At 37.8% G+C, this 25,196-nt stretch overlaps 1 pseudogene; it reads right to left on the minus strand.

Annotated features, from left to right (window-relative positions):
* Positions 1–369: 369 nt before the first annotated feature.
* LOC122220768 lies at positions 370–17,709 on the minus strand (annotated as a pseudogene).
* Between the last annotated feature and the right edge of the window lie 7,487 nt (positions 17,710–25,196).

The raw sequence follows: 25,196 nt of genomic DNA on the forward strand, positions 1-25,196 counted from the left end.
TGAGAACCCAGTGGGTTTCAGTCATGAATGCTGAAGTCCTTCTAAGGTTCATGACTTCCTCCTTAGGGTCCCATACCTGTGACTCCATTCAAAAAGTGGTTGACGGTATACCTGCTTTAAACATGTCTTTATCACGTACATAAAAAAGCCCCTCTAGGTTGTCAGCCATTGATATTGTCTTTGACTTCCATGTTCCTTTCATAGATAGGGCCCTGCTCAGTCAGGGGTTCAGAGCTCAGCTGTTACCATATAAGGGGGGAGGGGAGACGCACAGAGGCTAAAAGCTGTTTTTAGATGTTTGAAGCAACGTGGGAGGCTTGCAACCTCCATGTGTTTACAACGTAAGCCACAGGGAGCAGCACAAAGAACCTAGAGAATCGGTGACTCATTCAGGCACCTGTGTGGGTGCCACTTGGCGTTATCGGGGTACTCCACCAGCTGGAAGCCAGCCTCTGTCCCCAGACGAACTGACAGCTTGTAGATCTTGTGCGCAATGGGGCCTCTTTCACTGTTAGGTTTTGCTCTTGGAGTGAAAGCCAACTTACGACTCGCAGGGGAGCTGCGGGGAGGGATGAGCTTAGTAGCACTCAGTCTTGGCAGGAGGGCAGCCGCCACAGACACGGGATGCGATCTAATAAGCACGTGTGTTCTTACAGTACGCCTCACGGCCAGGCCACTTTATCTTCAGTAATCCCGATCTATGTCCCAGAATCACATTATTTGGCTGTGGATCAGACCCCGTGCATTCTTGGCTCGGGGCATAATGAAACGTGATCTCAAGACAAGATAGGATCCTGACCTGGAGAGGCACTGATGTATTTCTCTCTGCCGGCAGCACAAACGTTAAATGTAAGAGGGCATCGGGAAAATCTATTTAACGTGCTGCTGGTAGAGAAGCTCAAACATTGCCTTCCGTGTATGGAATCTTGCCTCCATAGCTTATGATCGCTGACAGGAACAAATTTATGTGAAATATAAAAGAACATCAGAAAACAAAGCTTCAGTTAATAGGCGGCAGTAGCCCTGACTGTATTTACTGTCACTGGCAGCAGTCGTTTCTCTTTGAGAAAGCGCTGCATGCTATTATACCCATCATTCAAAGGGCCATTTATCAGGAAAAGCCCTTCAGGGTACAATAATGTTAAAAGAAAAAAACCTTTGTGCTTACAGAGTGTGGTGAATGGGACTCAGTACGTTGTCTGTTCTCCTTCTTTGAACAAGCCCGGTGCTGTGGGCCAGAATCTCTGTGACCTAGGGAGGGTCACTGGGAGGGCAGGCTTCTAGAAGGCTCTAGGCAAATCAGGGCGGAATCCCTACAGCCACTGATGATCAGAAAGCGGCTGGTGTTGGATCCAATAATGGGAAAAGGAATCATTTCCTTTGGAAAACCTGACTTTCTTGCTATGAAGTCACATATATGTCCTGTAATCTCTTAAGGCAGCGATAACTCTTTTTCAACCTCATCCTATTGGCTATGACTGAACCTCTGGCTTGTACCGCAGTGAGCCCTCTTCAAAATATAAACTGTTCTTAAGCTCACTGTTCACACCAGGGACACATATGTGTATTGGACAAGTCAAAAAGTCCTGGCTGCAGAAGATAGGAAAAAAAAAAAAAAAGTACAGGGTGGTTGGGGAGGAGAAATGAAAATTCTTTGACTTTATGTGAATATACCTAAGAGGTTCCAGTCAGTATAGGCACTTTGTATCTTGATGTAATACAATTTAAAAGATATCTCCAAGCTAAATCTCCCAAAGTTCCCCAAAGAGGAAACACACACACACACACACACACACACACACACACATATATATACACACTTATATACACATTATATATATACATATATATACACTTATATACACATTAATATATACATATAATATATATGTGTGTGTATATATATTTATGTGTATATATATATATGTGTGCATGTGTGTGTGTATATATATATGTATATTCCGTATCTTCAAGGAAATAGTTTGTCTTCTTTTTTTGGAAAGAAAAATAACAATGAAATTCTTTTTTTTACCTGTGATAAAATGTTCAGGTTTGGTAACTTGATTTGTCCTATAGAGAGTATGGATTTATGAAAAAGGCAGAAATAGTCAAACACTGCCACCTGCTGTCACTTTTTCCATATTTACTGTTAAAACAAGTTTATTTGGCCTTGGTCACATAGAGGCGAAGCTGTTGTTCCCAGGTTTCAGCTGGCATCTGAATCACCTGGTGGGTTTTGAAACCCACTCCAGGGTTTTTGATTTGGTCGGTCTGGGTGGGACCGGAGAATTTGCATTTCCAACAAGTGCTTCCGTGCTACTGCTGCTGGTTCAGCCCTGATCTATTTAAAAATGCCAAGGATGCCCTTCGTTTGCTTGCCTAAAGGTTTTCAGACAAAAGTACTCGGCTTCGATGGCTCTGTGAAGATTTACATTTTACCGCTTATTCTAATCTATCCTATGTAAGGACATGGGAAGAATAAGTTGTCTGTGAAAGCCAAATCTGAAGGAGTGTGATCAGAGGTGTAATCAATCAGGTGTACCCATTGCTGTGCTTGAAGCTGAATGATTATAACAGAAGATCATGGGATGAACTGAACTGCAGGGGATTGTTTATATAAAGAAATGGCTTGGCCTGGAATGTGAAGGACCCACCCATATGTTAGAAAACTGCTCTCAAATCAAATGGATAGTGCTGGTCTTTGAAGGTCTGGGCAGAGTCCCAATTTCTCTGCCTCTCTTTCATATGCCACATGTTAATTTGTCTTCAAGATTCACTTACTCTAAAAAAGCAGATGGTCAGGAGTGTGAAATTTTGGTGGTATTAAGTGCTCTCATTTTTGTCATCACCAATGTTTTCAGTAAAACTGGAGACTTCATTGATTAAATAACTCACTGAGCAAACCTCAGCTTTTGAACTTCAGAAACTGACAAGAAGAGAAGGAATGTGTTTTACCACTATTTTTTTTTATTGCGGTGAAAAAACACATGACATGAAATTTACTGTCTTGACCATTTTTAAGTATATGGTTCAGCAGTGCTAAGTACATTCACATTGTTGTACAACAGATTTCTAGAATGTTTTCATCTTGTAAACTGAAACTGTGACCATCAAACACTAATGCCCTCCCCTTCATCATTTCCGACCTTGATAACCACCTTTCTACTTTCTTTATCTACAATTTTGACTACTTTATAAATTTCATCTGAGTAGATTATATAGTATTTGTCTTTCTATGATTGGGTTAGTTCATTTTGTCTAATTTCCTTGAGGATCGCCCATGTACATCCATCCATCACATGTGACAAAATTTCCTTCATTTTTAAGGCTGCCTAGCCTTCCATTGTAGGTATATCCACATTTTCTCTCTATGTTCATCTGATGATAGATTGGTTGCTCCCTCCTCTTGGCTATTGTGAATAATGCTGCATAGAACATGGATGTACAAATATCTCTTTAAAACTCTGTTTTGAATTCTTTTGAGTATATACCCACAAGTGGGATTGCTGAATCATAAGGTAATTTAAAAAAAATTTAGAGTAAACTCTATACTATTTTTCATATGACTGTACCATTTTACATATTCACTAACAATGTAGAAGGATTCCAATTTCTCCACATCCTCACCAATACTTTTTATTGCCAATAACTTTTTTTTCTGTTTACTTTATAGTAGTTGTGCTAATGGGTTTGAGGTGATATTCATTGTGGTTTTGATTTGCTTTCCTTTTATGATATGTGATGATGAGCATCTCACATGCCATTATATTGACTATTTGTATATCATCTTTGGAGAAATGTTTATTCAAATCCTTTACCGATATTTAAATTTAGTTACGTGATTTTCTTGTTGTTGTTGACTTGTAGCTCTTTATATATTCTGGATGTTCACCCATATCAAATATATAATTTGCAAATGTTTTCTCCCATTCTACAGATTGCCTTTTCACTTTGCTGATTGTGACTTTTGATGCAAAAAGTTTTTAAATTTGATGTAGTCCCATTTGTCTATTTTTGCTTCTGTAGTCTATGCTTTGTTGTCATAGCCAAGAAATCATTGTCAGATCCAATGTCAAGAAGTGTTTCCCCTGTACTTTCTTCTAAGAGTTTTATCACTTGGGGTCTTCTGTTTAGGGCTTTAATACATTTCAGTTTAGTTTTTGTAGAAAGAAAAATAAGGGTCCAACTTCATTTTTTTGCATGTGGATACTTAGTTTTCCTAATACCATTTGTTAAAGAGATGGTCCTTTCCCCCATTGAATGGTCTCGGCATTCTTGTCAAAAATCATTTCATCATACGTGAGGGTTTATTTATAGACTCTCTATTCTATTCTCTGTTCTCTATTCTTTCTATTTGATTATATTCAATTGTATTCGATTGTGTTGTATTCCATTCCATTCTATTCTATTCTATTCTATTCTATTCTATTCTATTCTATTCTAATTGTCTGTCTTTATGCCAGTATCATAACATTTTGATTATTGTAACTTTGCAATATGTTTTGAAATCAGAAAGTGTATGTCCTCCAACTTTATTCTTTTTCAAAGTTGTTTTGGCAATTCTGGGTCCCTTAAATTTTTATATGAACTTTTGGATGGGTTTTTCTTTTACTGTAAAAATAACATTGGGGTTTTGATAGGGACTGCTTTGAATCTGTCGATTGCTTTGGGTAGGATTGACATGTGACCAATATTTTCTTCTAATACATGAACATGAGATGTCTTTCCATTTATTTGTATCTTTTAAAATTTCTTGCAGCATATTTTATAGTTTTTTTAATTTTTTAATGTTTATTTATTTTTGAGAGAGAGAGAGGGAGAGAGAGAGAGAGCCAGAGAGAGAGAGGGAGACACAGAATCCAAAGCAGGCTCCGGGCTCTGAGGTGTCAGCACAGAGCCTGATGGGAACTTGAACTCACAAACTGCAAGATCATGACCTGAGCTGAAGTCTGATGCTTAGCCAACTGAACCACCCAGGTGCCCTGATATACTATTCAATGTATAATCTTTCACCTACTTGTATTCTACAACTTTTCTGACCTTATTGGTTTTTCACAGTGTATTATTTTTGGTAGAATCTTTAGGGTTTTATACACTTTTTTAAAAGAATTTTATTTTATTTAAATTTTTTTTTTTAACTGAGAACAAACTGACGGTTGATGGGGGGTGGGAGGGAGGGGAGGGTGGGTGATGGGTATTGAGGAGGGCACCTTTTGGGATGAGCACTGGGTGTTGTATGGAAACCAATTTGACAATAAATTTCATATATTGAAAAAATAAATAAATAAAATAAATAAATAAATTTTTTTAATGTTTATTTCTTGAGAGAGAAAGACAGAGCATGAGTGAGGGAGGGGCAGAGAGAGAGAGGGAGACACAGACGGCGAAGCAGGTTCCAGACTCTGAGCTGTCAGTACAGAGCCCGACATGGGACCTTAACTCACAAAGGTGAGATCATGACCTGAGCTGAAGTCAGGCACCCAGCCGACTGATCCGCCTGGGTGCCCCTAGGGTTTTCTACTCTTATGTTGATGTTAGCTGTGGGTTTTCATATATGGTCTTTTTATGTTGAGATGGTTGCCTTTTATTCCTAATTTGCTGTGGGAGTTTTTATCATAAAAAGGTGTTCATATTTGTCAAATGCTTTTTCTGATTTAATTAAGATGCTGTGTGGCTTTTGTCCTTCATTCTGTTAATGTAGTGTATTACATTGAGTGATTTTCATTATGTTGAAAATTCTTGCCTTACAGGGCTTTAATCATTTCTTTAAGTGAAGTGATTCTGTTATTTTTTTTCCCTTCAAAATGATCTGACAAGATATTACCGCTGGGGGAACTGCGTAAAAGATAGTGGGATATTTCTGTGTTATTCCTAACAACTGCATGTGATTCATCAATAATCTCAAAATAAAACTTTTTTTTAAATGACCTTAAGTACATAGTATTAAATCAGAACACATTCATGAGATCCCATGTGTCTGGGAAAAAAAAATTGCTATTCTTCTAAGTGAGCAAAAGTATAACTTCAGCTGACTCTTGAACGACACAGGTTTGAACTGTGTGGGGCCACTGCCTTGAAGATTTTTTTCCAATAAATATAAGTACAGTACTGTAAATGTATTTTTCCTTCTTATGATTTCCTTAATGACATTTCCTTCTCTCTAGCTTACTTTAAAAATTCAGTATATAATACTGTAACATACAAAATATGTGTTAATCGACTGTTTATATTATTGGTAAGGTTTCCAGTGAATAGTAGGCTATTAGTAGTTCAGTTTGGACGAGTCAGGAGTTATACATGGATCTTCAACTGTGGGGGAGGTTGGTGCCACTAGCCTTTGTATTGTTTGTTCAAGGGTCAATCATACTTTCTAATAGTTTAAGTAATTGTGCCTTCCACATGCTTCTGCGGGTTCTTGCTCGCTCTCATTCTCCTCTTCACTTTTCCTTTCATTCTTGCCGTTCTCCATTTCTTCCTCTCTTATATGCTTGTTCGTACACTCTCACACTAGTTTTTTGAGGACTAGGAAACACAAAGTTTTCTGGTTCCAGTTTTGCTCTGATTATTTCAGGAATTATCTATATCTATGGTCATGAGTGAACCAATATGAAATCTAATCTGACTTTGGGACAGATTCAAGTCATTATTGCATTTTAAATTTTAACCAGATTTCATTCTATAGCCCTGTATTTCCCAATTTGAAATCTTTAGTAACTGTATGTGGATTTACGTGGGGACTAATGACAAAGGAGATAAAACTTCTTTTAAGAGTGGGGAGCCTGGGTGGCTCAGTCAGTTAAGTGTCTGGCTTCAGCTCAGGTCATGATCTCATAGTTTGTGGGTTCAAGCCCCACACCGGGCTCTTTGCTGACAACTCAGAGCCTGGAGCCTGCTTCAGATTCTGTGTGTCCCTCTCTCTTTCTGCCCATCTCCCACTAGTGTTCTGTCTCTGTCTCTCAAAAATAAGTAAATTAAAAAAATAAAAATAAATAAAACTCCTCTAAGAGTAAGCAAAATGTCACACACACTTCAAGAATAAAGGCAAACTTCTGTCTCTACTGTATAGTGTTATTTCTTATGGATTTTTATAATCTAATGAAAATTTGTTAGCCCTTTAGGGCTGCTGGGGAATCAGCATGGTAAGACCAATGAGGTCAGGTGGAAATGGGTTCAAATTTTAATTTCGGCATTAGTCATCTTTGAGATCTTGGAAACTTTTTTTTCTTTTTTTGAAAACTAGTTATGCATTTATAAAATGAGGCTATGTAGTGTATAAATTCAGCCATCTATAAATCTGTAGTAGATTCATCTCTGGTAAAATTTTTAAATGGCCACAAATTCTTTCCTGTCCTAGATCCAGAGTAACTTTGAAGCTCCTCCAATCAAAACTTCTCTCCAGCTCTTTCATTTGGACCGATCCTGTGACTCGCTTTAACCAACAGGAGAGTTGGAAAGGTAATGCAAGCAGAAACGTGGAGATTACTTATGCTCTGGGACCTGATGGCTTGATGCTCTTGGAATGAAGCTGCCAAGCTGCGGAAACTGCGAGCGGTCAAGCAATTTGTTATTAAGAATTTCAAACTTTAGGGGCACCTGGGTGGCTCTGTTGGTAAGCGTCCAACTTTGGCTCAGGTCATGATCTCACAGTTTATGGGTTCAAGCCCTGCATCAGGCTCTGTGCTGACAACTCAGAGCCTGGAGCCTGCTTTGGATTCTGCGTCTCCCTCTCTCTCTGCCCCTCCCTTGCTGGTGTTCTGTTTCTCTCTCTTTCAAAAATAAATAAAAACTTAAAAAAAAAATTGAAAAAAAAAAGAATTTCAGACTTTAAGAGAAAAACAATGATATCTGGTTTCTTAAGTGAACTTGTACAAACTCAAATAAGTATGTTTATAGTCTCTAAAGAAAAACTAAAAGTCTCTCCCATCAAATTACATTTCAACTATATTGAACTCCTGTAATGGGGAGAGTCTAATTAGTGCACATTTACCATCTTCTTACTTGCTAGAACATTCTTAGCCTATTCTTTTTCTGCGGTTTTAATGATACAGGTGTTAATTAATTTTGCCTTCATGTAGATCACTGAATATCAAGGAGCCTCCACATAAGTAGACAATGTTTTAGGGTTTTTTAAGTGTGGCATCTCCTGATTGTGCTATATTCAAAGAGATGCGAAAAATGTGAATGCTCAAGAAAGAATATGCATTGTTAACCTTTCTGGAAATTATTCTGCATAGCTGATAGGCATTTCTCAAATCCTTTCCCCAGTATATGAAATTATATAGCCTTTGTTCAGCCCATGATAAACTTTCTATCAAAGCTTTTAGTGGCTTCGAAAGCTGCCCAATTGTCATTCTGAGAAGAATTGGTTTATTTTGTCATGCCTTTCCCTTTCTTTCTTTCTTTCTTTCTTTCTTTCTTTCTTTCTTTTTTCTTTCCTTCTTTCTTTTTTTGTGTCTGTTTCTGCTCTGTCTTTTATATGCACCCATTAAAAAACGTTAATCATTCAGTTCCTGTTTCTTTCCCCAACTTATCCACAATGGGAGAGATTTATGTATATGAAGCTCAAGATTTGCACTTGAATAAAAGGTACACAAATATAATACTACTAAGTAGTATTGCAGAATGATTGATATGACCCACAGTGCTCTTTCAGTGGAGCATATTTTTTCAAGTAAGTTTTGCTTCTTTAAGCCAGAAGTTTTTTTTTTTTTTTTTCCAAAATGGGTTAAACATATGTTAACACCTTATTAGAATACCATTCCGGGTACCATTGGCCAATGGAAATGTCAGTTTCACAAGGTGTGAACAAATATATTCATGAAGGAGGTGTGTCCATTATCATCATTATCATCATCAACAATTAACTTTTATCACACACTGCCTAGGTGCCAAGCATTGTGCTAAGTACCTGATGAGTACTTCCTTGCCTTACCTCTTAGCAACTGCCCCAGCTATTCCTGGAAAAGGTTCAAGGCAAAAGACTGTAGCTCCTTAACGGAAGAAAATTGCCTCCATAATCCTAACTGCTCTTTAAGGATAGATTGTGGGCATTGAAGGCCCATTGTGTTCTGCTCAGAACTTTGCTGTGTTTGAGAGAACACCAATGGTGGGCCTGCATCTCTGTTAGAGACTGAGATTTGGAAAGCTTTTTGTGGCTTAGTGAGAGAACTTAGGACTCTTTGGGCAATAAGGCAAGAGGTAATGCAACAAGAAGAAAGGAGTTGTACTGAGAAGGAGTCAGCAAATGCCAAGTGTTCGGGAACTTGAGAAGTATGGAGCAGATTCTAGTGATTTGGAGGTCAAAGCAAACAAGGACATTGTGTCCAGTATTTCATGGAACAATTAGTTTAAGGGACCTGTCACTAATGAATAATTACTAGATAATTTTAAATTACTTTAAAAAGAAATAATCAGAAGACATATACAGTAATGTTTTGCATACACGTATATGTATATCTATCTATCTAGGCTCAGCAAAGGCATAACGTTGAAGTGAATTATGTTATATCCATATGGTGATATATTATGGAACCTTGTAAAAATCACATTTATAATCATAACGAAAAAGAAAAATGCTCACAATATTATAGAAAAGTAGAATACTACATATAAATGCAGAATGAGCCAAATTTTAATAGGGAAAATTAGAAAACTGTACATCAAATGTTTATTTTTTGAGAGAGAGAAAGAAAAAGAGAGAGAGAGACAGAGTGCAAGCAAGAGAGGAGCAGAGAGAGAAGAGACACAGAATCCGAAGCAGGCTCCGGGCTCCAAGCTGTCAGCACAGAGCCTGACCCTGGGCTCAAACCCAGGAACCATGAGATTGTGACCTGGGCCAAAGTCAGAAGCTTAACCAACTGCCACTCAGGCACCCCTGGAAGACTATATACATCAAAATATTACCAGAGGTTCTCTCTAGGTCATAAGATGATAAAATATTATTTTCTCCCTTCATTTTTATGTAATTTTATCACTTTTACAATGAATATGTTTCACTTCTTGGAGATTATACTTTTTAGACTTTAATTCATAAGGTATCATTTTAATTAAAAAATAATGTAAATAGTACAAAATTCATATTTGGGGAATATGTGAGTAAATGATAAATATTATAAAAAAAAGAGTACAGCAGATTCGAGTAAGGAATCAAATAAGGAAGCTCAGATTTTAGCATGTCAAAAAGATCTACGATTGTCTCTATTTATTTATTTATTTTAAAATGGTTATTTATTTATTTATTTTGAGAGAGAGAGAGAGCGCGCGCGTGCGCATGAGCAGGGGAGATGGGGAGAGGGGCAAAGGGAGGAGAGAGAGAGAATCCCAAGCAGGGGCCATGTCCAGCATGGAAGTAAACCCGTAGAGCTGGAAACAGGGCTCGATCTCAAGACTGGGAGATCATGACCCCAGATCAAGAGTTAGATGCTTAGTGTCATAAAGCAGTAACAAGAAATAAAACAGGCTGAAAAAAATAAAGTCAGATGCTTAATCAACTGAGCCATCCAGGCTCCCCTAAAATTATTTCGTTTGTTAAGTACTCTCTGCCATAAAAGCTTAGCAACCCATTAGAATAATAATCCAGTGTTACAATTAAAAATCCTGCAATGGAGTTCAGGTCATAATCCTTTGAAAATAACAATAAAAACAAAACAAAGCAAAATAAAAGAAGATGAAATGCATAATAAATACAAAAATGAAATAAAAATCTTGGTCTAAGTTAGAATTACCTTTAACCACTTAATAAATGTAGTCTAGATCAAGGACTCACAACCTGAGGGGGTGGTTACAGAATTATGACAAATGCTTCAAATGCATGTAGTCACCAAGCACTACCTGCCTCCTGAAAAATACCTCACACATATGCACTATCATTTTCCAAATACATTTTGAATTGAATATCATTTAATACCAAGGAACATTTTAAATTTTGTTAGATGTGATAATGGCATTTGGTATTTTTTTAAAAAAAATGTTCTTTTTGAGATATACACACATCTACAGGTGAAACAACATGATGTAGGATTTGCTTTAAAAATATTTCAACAGGGGTGCCTGGGTGGCTGGGTCGGTTGAGTGTCCGACTTCAGCTCAGGTCGTGATCTCGTGGTTCATGGGTTCGAGCCCCACATCCAGCTCTGTGCTGACAGCTCAGAGCCTGGAGCCTGCTTCGGATTCTGTGTCTCCCTCTCTCTCTCTGCCCCTTCCCTGCTCATGCTCTGTCTCTCTCTGTCTCAAAAATAAACATAAACATTAAAAAAATAAAAGTATTTCAACAAAGGAAAGAAAAAGGAATAGTCAAGCAAAAGCAACAAAGTATTGATAATTGTCGAGGTTATATAGAGGCTCCCTTATACTACTCACTCCACTTTAGTGAATGCTTGCAATTTTTCATTGATATATATATTTTTAAATTTAAGGCAGTCATTATATACAAACCCTGGCAATTGTTGAATTGGGTAACTTAAAAAGAGAACAATTAATTTTTTCAGAAAAACATTTAATGGAGAAAAACATTTAATTTTCTATTTTGTAAAAGTGTTATCTCAGTTTTCAGGATGCCTTTTTTATCTGTTAGTGACTCTTGCCATATGAGGTTACAGGTCCCATGGTCAAGTAGCCAACTTACCAAGAATGTATACTTCATGCCTATACCTTGCACATGGTCAATTTCTAGGCACAGAGTCAAGCATTGCAAAGTAGCAATAAAAGGAGCGATCTTGGCGGTTCCGCAGTGCTCCCCAAAAAAAGATCATGGATGACAGAAACCATTGCTCTGAAGAGCTGAATGAGAATCTCTTTTATTCCTCGGGTAAAATATTGGCCTCAGAAACCCAGGATTACGATTTTTTTGAAAAAGGAAACCAACTTACAATGATAACAAATTGCCAATGAGCAAATGGTTTATAATATTTGGGAGTAAAACATTGCCTGTTTGACAAATGAACATTGATTCTTAAATAACTGTAGCCACAGAGTCAGCAGGATCAACGGGTTTACCAAGATCAGAGGCCATCTCTCAGTGAAGCAATTCAAACTGCTTACACAATTTTGCTGGAGGTAAAAAACCAAAAAGAATACAAGAGTTTTTAATGGTTTTTAATTGAATTTGACTAGATTACGATTACTTGTGCTCACTCAGAAAGATGTCCTCAAGTCTACAAATTTCAGGACGATTAGTATTGTTTTAACAAAAATGAGAAGATGGGTCTTCTGGAAAGACATAAAGTGCAATCTATGATTTTCCATTTTATTCACTTCATTATTAACCTTGGTAACCAACCATGAGAAATCAGCCATTGTTCTCAGTGCTGACCACCAAACCTTGATTCCCCTTGCAAAATGTGTCACACTTGAGATTTATAGAGCAAATGCACTCATAGTATGATTGAAATTTTAGAAGATGCCCAGGAGCCTCTTTTGAATGCCATTTTATATACTAAGCAAATAAGGAACATTCTATTATGCTTCTTTGTTTTTTATTTCTTATTATCACTTGTTCAAGCTTCTGACAGCCCGATATAAAACAGAAACTTAAAAGCCACATCGTTACCCCAACATAAATGACTGACCTGGTCTCAGTTTATCTACCCTCCAGTTTCTAGAATGTACCTTTATCATTCAGTAGTTCGCTCCCACAGCAAAGTACTTTTAAATCACTTTTCTTTTGTTAACAAATACATCCTGCACTGGATGCTAAGAATACAAAAATGAATAAGACACAGTCTCTGATTTTAAGGGGCTCTAATACAAATGGGATATGTAGATGTGGAAACAACAAGCACAACTCCAGCAGCTAAGTGCTGCAGTAGAGATATGCAAAGGCGTGGTTTCAGACAATGAGAATGAGATTAAAAGTAATTAAAATAACAGTTTCGGGAGTCTGAAATTGTACAGGTACCGCTTACTGACTTCTAACATACAAAGAGGGAGAGGATATATAGGTAGAAAAAAAAGCAGACTAATTTCCAAAGAACTTCACTGCATCATCCAACTCAAAGCTCTGGGACTCTTCAGGCTCTGGGCCAACCTGAATTAGGGATATGATTTTGGTCCGCAAGCTCGTCAGATCCTGAGATGGTGGTGAGGATTCTAAGAAGACAAGACAGAAACAAACATGAAACATGGAGGGTGTGGAACGGTGGCTTCACAAATTCCTTCCATATCTGCATTTCTCAGGCAGCTTCTCTTTCAGTCCCTGATGCACTTTGGTTCAGATCTCAACCCCCTTTGTTAATCTCTATTTGGATTTTATGACCCAGTCCGTTCCTGGACTGTTTCCTTCATTGCTAGCTGAACCCCCAGGACACTGCGTCTGGTAATTTACCTCTAGGATCACCTACTCCAGCTGTGTCTTATTGCCAAGCCCAGGCCGGGGAAACTGTTGGTCTTTTACCACTTGAGGAAGGACAGGGGCCATGCTATGGTATGGGGGTGTCACCATCTCCTTCCTCTAGGCCACCAGACTGAATTATAACACACCTTTTCCAGTGCATCTGGCTCTACATTTTGCACGTTCTCATTCCTGCCGCAAGTGTCCGGTGTCCTCAGGGTTCTTCCTTGCCCTGTTTCTCCGGCTAAATCATTCATTCCAACCAACGTTTTCTTTTAAAATTCTTTTTAAACGTTTATTCATTTTTGAGAGGCAGAGAGAACATGAGCAGGGGAGGGCAGAGAGAGAGGAAGACACAGAATCTGAAGCAGGCTCCAGGCTCTGAGCTGTCAGCACACAGCCCGACGCGGGGCTCGAACTCACCAACCGTGAGATCATGACTTGAGCCGAAGTCAGACGCTTAACTGACTGAGCCCCCCAGGCGCCCCCCCCCCCACCAACATTTTCTGAACAGTGCCCAATGTTCCAGAGCTCTTCAGTTTCCTTTTCCAATTATTGATCCCCATAGAAATGAATGCCTCATCCCTCCAAGCCGATTTCTGCTGAGAGAAGTTAGTTCATCTATAAGAGAATAATTTGCAACACTTGAGACAACTTCAAAGATTCCCAGAAACTTGGGAGAAGAATTCCCAAAGATCAAAAGGAAGCTGATCCTATGTTAAGCCGGAAGCAGAGGGAGTGAGATAAGAGGTTCCTCCAGCGGGTTCACAAGAATACCTCACCAAGTCCTTCCCTAGAAGAACTCCAATTGTTATTAAAATGGATTCAAAGGAAAAAACTGCATAAACCATTACTTTCCTCCTCTTCAGTAATACTGAAGTTTTAAATCTTCCAACTGGCAATACTCTGAAGGAACACCAGAGGGCGGTCGTTCCATTTTAACGGTTGGGAATCCCTCTAAAGTCCCGTCTCTCGGAGAACCCAATCTCACAGATGGATTCCTCTAAGAGCTAGTCCACGAAATAAAGTGAGAAGGAGCATGCCTTGTAGAGAAACTGCGGTGTAACTTATTACCCTTCCACATGAAGATATCATCTTGCACCGAATGTGTGCAAACTGAGCGAATATGAGGATTATTCCAACTCTAAAAGGGGCCAACCTTGAAGAGTGGTCAAAGCTTTAGAAAACAGTGGTTTGCTTCATGTTGTGGTAGCTGCCCTGCTGGGAAAAGGCTTCTTTTCTGCACCTTCCTACTTGACAAGTGTGGTATTGTTACAAAGATCTAGGAGAAGCAATACTTTTCAGGGGAAAAAAAAATACAGGAAGTATCCCTGTTGCCACATAAAAACAAGTATACATAGACACATGCGTACCTGCATATAAGTGCATATAGGCAGATGTGTACTCACGTGTCTCTTTGCACAAATGAGAGCCCCTCAAAAACCATGATCATTCTCTCAAGTGTTAATGTTACAGATATTATTTCGTCATTACTTCACTACTCATTTACAGCACTTTTGCTGGTAAGTGGGGCTGAGAGTTTTGGTGACTGAAAGCTTAGCTCCTTTTCGCTGTCGCGGAAGAGTGTGTCACACGTGGATCGAGGGCCACCGGCTGTCCCTGAGGAAGGTGCCTCAAGCCCACTCCTTCCAAGTGGCTCTTGCCATGTTCCCTTCTGCTAAAACCTGCCCATATCCACCTGACTCCAGCACACCTGATCTCCGGATGCCTCATATAAATGAAAGTTTGTCAAAAAGTGCCAGAAACTAAGTATTAGAAAGAAAATGACTGATTTGTTAATGAAAGTATGCCCCTCCCCCTAATATCTCAACAATGATTTTAAAAAATGAACTGATCGGGTTAGTGGAGTTTTATTTATTTGTTTCTTTGTCTCTTTATTTGTTTATTTGCAAACCTAGACTTCTTTTAATCTCCTCACAGAAGAACTCCTGAACTCCTTAAAACCTCTCTTAAAGATAAGCTAAGATGGTTACCTTTGTTCCCAAATGCCAAAGTTTTATTTTCTGGGAAGCTACATTTAACATTCAAAAATTATTCTGTGATTTCCCATATAATAACAGTTAGGGGGGTGTGCAAATACAATGGACTCAACATATACAAGTAGTTGAAGGGACTTGAACTTGTAAGTAAAGTCCTCTCAAACCCCAAAACATTTTAAGTACACTGAAAACATTTTAAAAATTCAAAAAATAACATTAAAGCCAAATAGCAAGTGATTGCGAGTTATGACTAATATCAGCAAAATCAATGGAGGTTCGACTAAATTAAATCTACAAAAATCTGGGGTTGGGAATACATATTCATAATTTCTACAGATGCCAAGGCACAAATATTCTACCTAGAGAATCTCTCATCAATATTCAGGCAGATATCAGATATATTGTAAGTTTGGTTTCAGACCACCTCAATAAAGTGAGCGAAAGAAATTTTTTGGTTTCCCAGTGCATATAAAAGTCATGTTTCTGCTATACCATAATCTATTAAGTGTGCAATAATATGTTTAAAATGTGCATAGTTAAGTAAAAAATACTTTATTGCTAAAAAAAAAAAAATGGTTGCCATAATCTGAGCTTTCAGTGAGTTGCAATCTTTTTATTGGTGGAGGGTCCTGCCTGGATGTTGATGGCTGCTCGCTGAGCAGGGCAGTGATTGCTGGAGGTTGAGGTGGCTGTGGCAATTTCCTAAAATAAGACAAAGTTCGCAACACTGCTTGACTCTTGCTTTCACACGCAAATTCTCTACAGCACGTGATGTTGTTTGATAGCATTTTACCTACCGTAGAACTTCTTTCAAAATCGGAGTCAATCCTCTCCAACCCTGCTGCTGCTTTATCAGCCAAGTGTATGTAGTATTCTAAATCCTTTGTCGTCGTTTCAACAATCTTCGTGGCATCTTCACCAGGAGTAGATTCCCTCTCAGGACACCACCTTCTTGGCTCTTCCCTAAGAAGCGACTCGTCAGCCATTCAAGATTGACCATGAGATTGCAGCAATTCAGTCCCATCTTCAGGCTCCACTTTTAATTCTAGTTCTCCTGATGTTTCCACCACACCTGCACTTACTTCCTGTCAGAGTCATCCCTGTCAGAGTCATCCCTGAACCTGTCAGAGTCATCCCTGAGGGCTGGAATCAACTTCTTCCAAACTCCTCTTAATGTTGCTACTTTGACCTCTTCCCGTGAATCGCCAATGTTCTTAATGGAATGTAGAATGGTGAATCCTTTCGAGAAGGTTTTCAAATTACTTTGCCCACATCCATCAGAGGAATCACTATCTGTGGCAGTGATCACCTTATGAAATGTATTTCTTAAATAAAAAAAATTTGAAAGTTGAAATGACTCCTTGATCCACGGGCTGCAGAATGGCTGTTGTGTTAGCAGGCATGAATACAACATTAATCTCATTGCACAGCTCCATCAGAGCTCCTGGTTGGCCAGGTGCATTGTCAAGGAGTAGTAATATTTTGAAAGGAACTTTTTTTTCCTGGTTTTCTTTTTCTGAGCAGTGGGTCTCAACCGTGGCCCCAAATACTCAGTGGATCATGCTGTAAACAGATGTGCTGTCGTCTGTCACATTTATAAATGTGGTTCCATTTATAAAGCATGGGCAGAGTAGATTTAGCATAATTCTTAAGGGCCCTCGGATTTTACAGATGGTAAGTGAACATTGGCTTTGACTGAAAGTCACCAGCTGCATGAGCCCCTAGTACGACGGGCAGCCTGTCTTTTGAAGCTTTGAAGATAGGCATTGACTTCTCTCTAGCTATACAAGTCTCAGATGGCATCTTCTTCCAGTAGAAGTCTGTTTCGCTGACACTGAAAATCTATTGCTTAGCGTAGCCACCTTCGTGAATGATCTTAGCTACCTCTTCTGGAAAATTCGCGGTGGTTTCTACACCAGCACTTTTTGCTTCAACCTTGCACTTTTCTGTTACGGAGATGGCTTCTTCCCTTAAACTGCACGAACCAAGCTCTGCTAGCTGCAAACTTTTCTGCGACAGTTCCCTGTTCTCTTTCAGCCTTTGTAGAATTGAAGAGAGTTAGGGCTTTGCTCTGGATTAGCCTTTAGCTGAAGGGAATGTCGTAGCTGGTTTGATCTTATATCCAGACCACTCAGATTTTCTCCCTATCAGTAGTCAGGCTCTTGGGCTTTCTTTTTACTCGTGTGTTCCCTGGCGTAGCACTTCGATTCCTTTCAAAAACGTTTCCTTTGTGTTCACAACCTGGCTAACTGGTGCAAGAAGTCTAGCTGTCAGCCTATCTTAGCTTTTGATGTGCCTTCCTCACTAAACGCCATCATGTCTAGCTTCCAATTTAGAGTGAGAGGTGTATGACTTTCTTTCACTTGAACACTTTAAGGCCATTGTAGGGTTTTAATTGGCTCCATTTCAATATTGTTGTGTCTCAGGGAGTAGGGTGGCCTGAGGAGAGAGATTGGGGAACACCCAGTTGGTGGAGCAGTCGGACACATACAGTGTTTTTCGATTAAGTTTGCTGTTCTAGGGGCGCCTGGGGGGCTCAGTCGGTTGAACGTCTGACTTCGGCTCAGGTCACGATCTCATGGTTGGTGAGTTCGAGCCCCAAGTTGGGCTGTGTGCTGCCAGCTCAGAGCCTGGAGCCTGCTTCGGATTCTGTGTCTCCCTCTCTCTCTGCCTCTCCCCTGCTCAGGTGCGTTCTCTCTCTCTCTCTCTCTTTCAAAGATAAACATTAAAAAAAATTATTTTTTTTAAGTTTGCTGTTCTGTATGGGGCACTGCTCATGGTGCCCCACGACAATAGTAACATCAGAGATCATTGATCACAGATCACCATAACGAAGTTAATAATAACGAATGACTTTGAAATACTATGAGAATTGTCAAAATGTGACACAAAGACAAAAAGTGAGAAAAAAAACCCTCAGAAAAATCGCTTCAATACACTTCCTTGGTACAGGGTGGCCACAAGCCTTTAATTTGTAAAAAAAAAAAAAAAAAAAAAAAAAGCAGTATCTGTGAAGTTCAATAAAAGCAAAGTGCAGTAAATGAGGTGTGCCTGGATAATGCCGTGTAAGCTAAATAAATCAGAATTGCAGCTTCAAAAGTTAACTGCATTTGGGGGGTGTTATGGCACAGGCTATATTTTAATGTATTAGAGAGTTTTGATCAGACAGATTTGATACTTGCTTAGTTTCTATTCTAGTGAATATTTCTTGCTTATCATCCGGTTTCCCTGAATCTCATTTTCCAAATCTGAACCAACAATTACAAAAAGCAAATATTATTAAATAACAAACAAGAAAATATGTCCAACTCCATACAGAAATGTAAATTAATACATATTATATAGAAAAACCTTAAAAGATTGAAGTATTTTTAAATCAATGAAATACCCAGTTTTTTTAATTTTTTTTTTTAACTTTTATTTATTTTTGAGACAGAGAGAGACAGAGCATGAATGGGGGAGGGTCAGAGAGAGGGAGACACAGAATCTGAAACAGGCTCCAGGCTCTGAGCTGTCAGCACACAGCCCGACGCGGGGCTCGAACTCATGGACCGCAAGATCATGACCTGAGCCGAAGTCGGCCGCTTAACAGATTGAGCCACCCAGGCGCCCCCCCAGTTTTTTTAATAAAGATGGGATAAAACCAATATATTCACATAATTCTAGTTTTAATAAATGTTAAGGCGGTAATTTTGAAAAGCAATTTTGGCTAAGAGAGTTCAAAGGCAAGGTTTTATTCACTCAGAGAATTAAAAGATAAGTACCGAGTACCTGTAATACACTGGTTTAGGGTCTGGCTGGAAATCGATGGCTGGACTAATGTTATACACTAGATTTGTCCTCATGTTGCTTGCTGTCTGGTATTATTTTAAATTGAAAGGAAACATTGTATGCACATGCATATCCTCTGATATCCTCCAAACATAATCTAAATGCCCAACAATTGAAAAGGGAAAAAGAAATTTTAGCTTATCAATATCTTGTAAAACCATATAACCACTAGAATTAAGAATAAAGCAATAAGAAAAATGCTTCTGGCATGGCATTTTGAATAACAAAAATAGGAAATGGTAATATGCCAAAAACAAATCTGTATGGACGAAGTCTAGAAGGGAATATTAGAGTGAGAGAATTAGGTGAATTCAGTATTTTATATTATATTCCCCATTTTTGTCACAATGCTTTTATATAGTAATTTGAAAGCATTAATAACAGAAAAATAACATCTTGACATCATGGAACTTGCTGTGCCTGTGTCACATGATTCTTCTAAAAAATCTCATGTTTCCCAAACTGCATTTCATTAAGAATTCTGTATAGTTTTAAAAAACTGATATTTTAATTGGTTTTTTGGAAATTAATCTATGAGACTTTTTTTTGCTACTTACATCAATCTAAGGATACTTTAGTTCTCATATTTTTCTATTATACCTCTGCTTAATATGCTGGGTCAAATGAGTTTGAAAATGCCAAGTTAACAGATGTGAAAATCCTTTGAAACCTGTCAAATATGTTGTAAACACAAGATTTTATTAGTATAATGCATAGTTCCTTCGATCATCTTCTTTTGTTTGTTTGTTTCCACTAAGAAGAGTCGTTTAATACAATTTTTAACTCGGAAAAACCTTTCTTCTGTTGCTTCTCTGTATGGGTAAGAAAGATGGACTTCTCCAAAGGAATGTGTGAAGACACAGTTGGTTTATTGTGTTTAGAACAGATTTAAGGAATAGCTGATAAAGTAAGTCCTTATGTCATGAGAACCTTGAGCAGTGGGAGATGGCGCCCCAGGATGATCCACCCACATCACACCCAGTGTGACCTTGCCTGAACCCACACACACACGGGAAGGCCCTTTGGATACTTTTCTCCGGCAAAGACAGAACATCTGAAATTAGAAGGATGCGTGCAAGAGGGGGCTGTGTTGGAGTTGCGCGCCCCACTGGCCAGCAACTGAGAAATGGAGATGGGCATTTCAGTTCAAGACATGATAGTCTGTTTTCTATATTCTGTTTTCTATATTCTGTTCATTTTGCTACTTCTTTTCCTCTACGAGAATGGCAGTAACCAATAGAGGCTGTAAATTATTCAGGAAGTGGGGAGCTGTGTCCCACTGGGCAGCTGGGATGGCGGGAGGGGAACCCCCAGGGCAGCACTAACCAGGAGAGGTATGCAGGCTGAGATATGCCCTGGAAGAGGAACTAAGCACATAAGAGACAGTGTGATTCCCCCTATTCCAATCACAGTTGCTATGTCCTGTCCTTGTCTGGTTGTGGCAGCTCGACCCACTGAATGATATTGAAGAAAAGTAGGCAATTTTGTCTTGATGTGAATTTCAAGTGAACGCTTTAAATATCTTACCAAGTTGTGTGATGTTTGCAAGTGTTTTGTATTCTTTTATCATGTGGAAGTCGCCTTCCACTCATTTTTACCGAGAATGTTGATTAACGAATGAAGTTTGGGTTACATCAAGAGCTTTTCTTGCCTCTGAGATAATGATATGATACTTTGTCTTTTTAATCTGTGAATATGTAAATTTTTTTCCCTGAAATATATTGCGTAATATTTCAGGCATACAAACAAATATAACAATGTGTGGCCACTACCTAGCATAAGAATACAAATTTAACATTAGGAGTGAAGCCGCCATATCCCTCTACGTGATTGAATTTTCCTCTTCCTTAGTGATAGTTGCTACCCTCATTTTGAGGTTTATCATTTCCAACCATTTCTTCACACTTTTATTAACTAGAATATATTCACCTACACGATACAGGTTTTGCATGTTTTTATGCTTTATAGAAGTAGCGCCAGGCCGGATGTATTCCTCTGCAACTCACAATTTTCAGTCAACATCATATTTTTAATTTCATTCATTCATTCATTCATTCATTCATTCACTTTCACTGCTGTATAGTAAGTCATTAAATGCATGTATCACAATTATTGTTCATTGTTATGTTGTTTAGCATTAAGATAAATCTTCCCATTTTGGAAATGTTTCCCATTTTCAGGGCATCTGGGTGGCTTAGTTAATTAAGCATTCAACTCTTGATCTCAGCTGAGGGTTATGAGTTCAAGCCCCATGTTGGGCTCTGTGCTGGGTGTGAAAATTACTTAGAAAAAGATGTCTCCCGTTTTCTTTTAATATAAACATTGCTGTTTAGAATTTTGTATTTGATTTATGTACATGAGTCAGAATTTTTCTGGGGATATAGACACGTGGAATTTCTGAGTCCTAAGGTATATGTATTTTACCAAACCTCTGTGAAATTGTTTTAACAGGTCACACTTCAAGCATGAGTATATAGTTTTAATGCTGTTCAGCATCTTCCATGACAATAAATATCGAGTTTTTTCCCCCAATCCAATGACCGTGCAGTTGCATATCTTGTTGGCTTTGTTACATATTCCAGTTTTCCAATGAGTATCTTTCCATTTGTTTACCAGTCATTTACTGCCCTCTTCCTTCAATATACGGGTCATATTCTGTTGTCTATCATAAATAGACATATTTTATTTGTCTACCAGATTGTCCCTTATTGGCTTATTTTTAAGAGTTACTTATGTGTTCCATTTTAAATCCCTTGTTGTGTACATGCACTAACAGTACCTTTTTTTCTTTTTGTGGTTTATATTTTTTCCCTACTTATAGGGTCTTGTGTAACACAGAAAATTTAAGTTTTGATATGATCAGTTTTACCTTTTTTAATAATTTGTGCTTATTGGGTGTTTTTAAAAAAACATTTACATCCTATAATTGCAAACACATTCTCATATACTTGCTTTAAAATTTTCATTTTTTCTTTTTATGTTAGATCTTCAATATACCTGCAATTGTGTGTGTGTGTGTGTGTGTGTGTGTGTGTGTGTGCATGTGAGAGAGAGTAGAGTGAGAGAGAGATTATTTTCTTTTCCTTCTGCAACAATTATGTCAGCACACACATCTTTTTCCACTCCTATGCAATGATAGCTCACCGTAGCTTGATATTGTCCATATTTCTTATTTTAGTTATTCTAATAGATGTGTAATGTTATTTCATTATCTTAATTTGTATTTCTCTAATGGTTAATGATGCATAACATATTTCATGTGCCTACCATTTTATTTATTTATTTATTTATTTATTTATTCAACCGCCATTTTATTTTTTATTTTTATTTTTAAAGTAGGCTTCACTCTCTGACCTCAGCCATAGCAATCTCTTACTTGACACATCCCCAAAGGCAAGGGAATTAAAAGCAAAAATGAACTACTGGGACCTTATGAAGATAAAAAGCTTCTGCACAGCAAAGGAAACAACCAACAAAACTAAAAGGCAACCAACGGAATGGAAAAAAAATATTTGCAAATGACATATCGGACAAAGGGCTAATATCCAAAATCTATAAAGAACTCACCAAACTCCACACCCAGAAAACAATACCCAGTGAAGAAATGGGCAGAAAACATGAATAAACACTTCAGCATTCAAGTCTTGATTTTGGCTCAGGTCACAATCCCAGACTCCTGGAATTGAGTCCTGCATGGGCCTCTGCACTGACAGCGTGAAGCCTGCTTGAGATTCTCTCTCTCTCTCCCTCTCTCTGCCCTTCCCCGCTCATGCTTTCTGTCTCAAAATAAATAAATAAACTTAAAAAAATAGATATAACAGGAAATCAAATAAAGAAAATCAATGAAGTCAAAAAATGTTTCCTTTAAAAGATCAGGATGATGGATAAACATCTCGCTAAACTGACAAAGAAAAAAAAAAAGAGAAAACACAAATTTCCCACACCCAGAATGAATGAGGATGTGTCTCCACAGACACTGTGGTTAGTAAAAGAATAATAAAGGTATGTTACCAACAACCCTGCATGATGTTAAAATAAAATAGAATGGAGACCAGGTTTGACAATCCCTCAAGCAGACAAAACCATTTAAGCCATGTAAGAAAAACTTAATCCAGCTTATTTCATGAACATAAGAGCAATTTACCTTAGATTGTTTCTTGTAAATGTCATAAAAGAAACTTAAGTTGTTATCCTAAAATGATGCAAGATAATCAGCATTAGGCAACCCCCTGCCATCTGGAAACCCCTGGTGTAATAACCAGTCATTGTAGAGGTTAAACAGCTTCCTCATTTTTCACTTTTTAAGCCACCCAGTATAATCATGCCTCTAAGCTTCATGTTCGTTTTGGATTTGAAGTATCTCTGCTCACAACTGGTTTATTTCTTGCTTAATAAATTATTCATATCAAAAGCAAAGCTCTCCAAATCTTCTTTTGATAATACATAAATTCAACAACTTAGAGAAAGGAAACGAGTTTCTTGGAAACTACCACAACTCAACCCAGATAAAATCACTTGAATAATCTACTACTATTAAATTAATAGTCAAAAACTTTCTGAAAAAGACATCTCCTGGTCTAGATGCTTTCCCTGGTACCTTCTAACATTTATGAAAAAAAATACATCAGTCTTTCATATCTCTTCCAGGATATAGACGTAAGCTTCACATTATGCACAAATTAATGCATAATGAATCATTGATTTAAATGTACAACAAGAAACTATAAAGCTTTAGTTTTAGTTTTCACTTAACCATTACTGGAAGTCCTTTCCTGAAAGTCACTTCTTTTTGAACCCATTTCTTTACCTATAAATTGGAAGACTAGTATCTCTTAAATCAGTAACAAGAAAATTGTTGCAAATATCAAAAGAAAAAAGGCATATGCAAACTATTATTATTATTCTACAATAATATTTCTCTAATCTTCAATCAGATAATATCCACCATTCAGATATTAATAAAGAAGATATTTCATGCAGTGGTGAGTTCTTGAGAAATATCACGATTCAGAGAAAGCAAGCTGCCAGATCTGGATTACTAAGTTAAGTTTAATAAATAACTCTGTGTTTAGAGCAAATTGTTCTCAGTTTGTGCTTAATAAAATGAAGTTTATTTTCTTTTATATTTTATTATTATTGTGTATACCCTTATTAGTGCACCCTTTTAAAGGGAATATTATTGTTGTGTGCAAGATTTATTACTATGGTCTATGTTTTTAGAACTTGTTCTTTAGTAAATTTAAAGAAGGAGGCATATAGCAGTGAAAAAATTTCTAAGTGTCTAGAAAGCTGTCGTTTATTGGGGAAGCAAGAGAATCTAGTTAAAAGATACAGTAGAGAAGTGTGAAGGACAACGTCCTGCCAGTAAATGTGATGACTCAGATTAAATGTACAGGTCTAGTGACTCAGGAGTATAGGTTGCATGGTCCCTTTAAAACAATAAGCTTAGAGTATTCTAGAATGCCTTTCCTTTGGTTATGAATAGAACCACAAGGCAAGTTCATCAGAAAACTAGGTCAGTAACCAGACGATGAAGTGTGAGTGGGAAACTCGTGGGAATGATGGACAATGGGGCATGGGAGGTTTGCCAAAGCCAGATTTCATCACCCTTTTCATTCCTAAAAGGGAATTTCTGAGAACTCAGAAGATTATGCCTTGGGTTATACTTTCAAGAGCACAGGTCAAGGATGAGAGTGTTCTCTGTGAGTGAACAGGAAAAAAGAGCGAACTATTTGCCAGTAAAGCAATACTCATCTAAAATAACTTAAAGAAAAAAAATTACCCCCAAATTAGAGAATATTTTAGACTCTATAACAAAAGTATAGCATATCAAAATTTGTAATATACACATAAAGCGATGTTTATTTTACATGCTTAGAGTAGAGGGGAAAAAGTTTAAAATCAGTTATCTAAGCTTTAACCTTAAGAACCTAGAAAAAAGAAGAGCAAATGAAATCCAAAGTTAGTAGAGGAAGGGACATAATAAAGGGCAGAAATCAATGAAATAGAAAACAAGCAATAGAGAAAACTAAAAAACC

This window comes from Panthera leo, chromosome B2, assembly GCF_018350215.1.
Source record: "Panthera leo isolate Ple1 chromosome B2, P.leo_Ple1_pat1.1, whole genome shotgun sequence".
Classification (NCBI taxonomy): Eukaryota; Metazoa; Chordata; class Mammalia; order Carnivora; family Felidae; genus Panthera; species Panthera leo.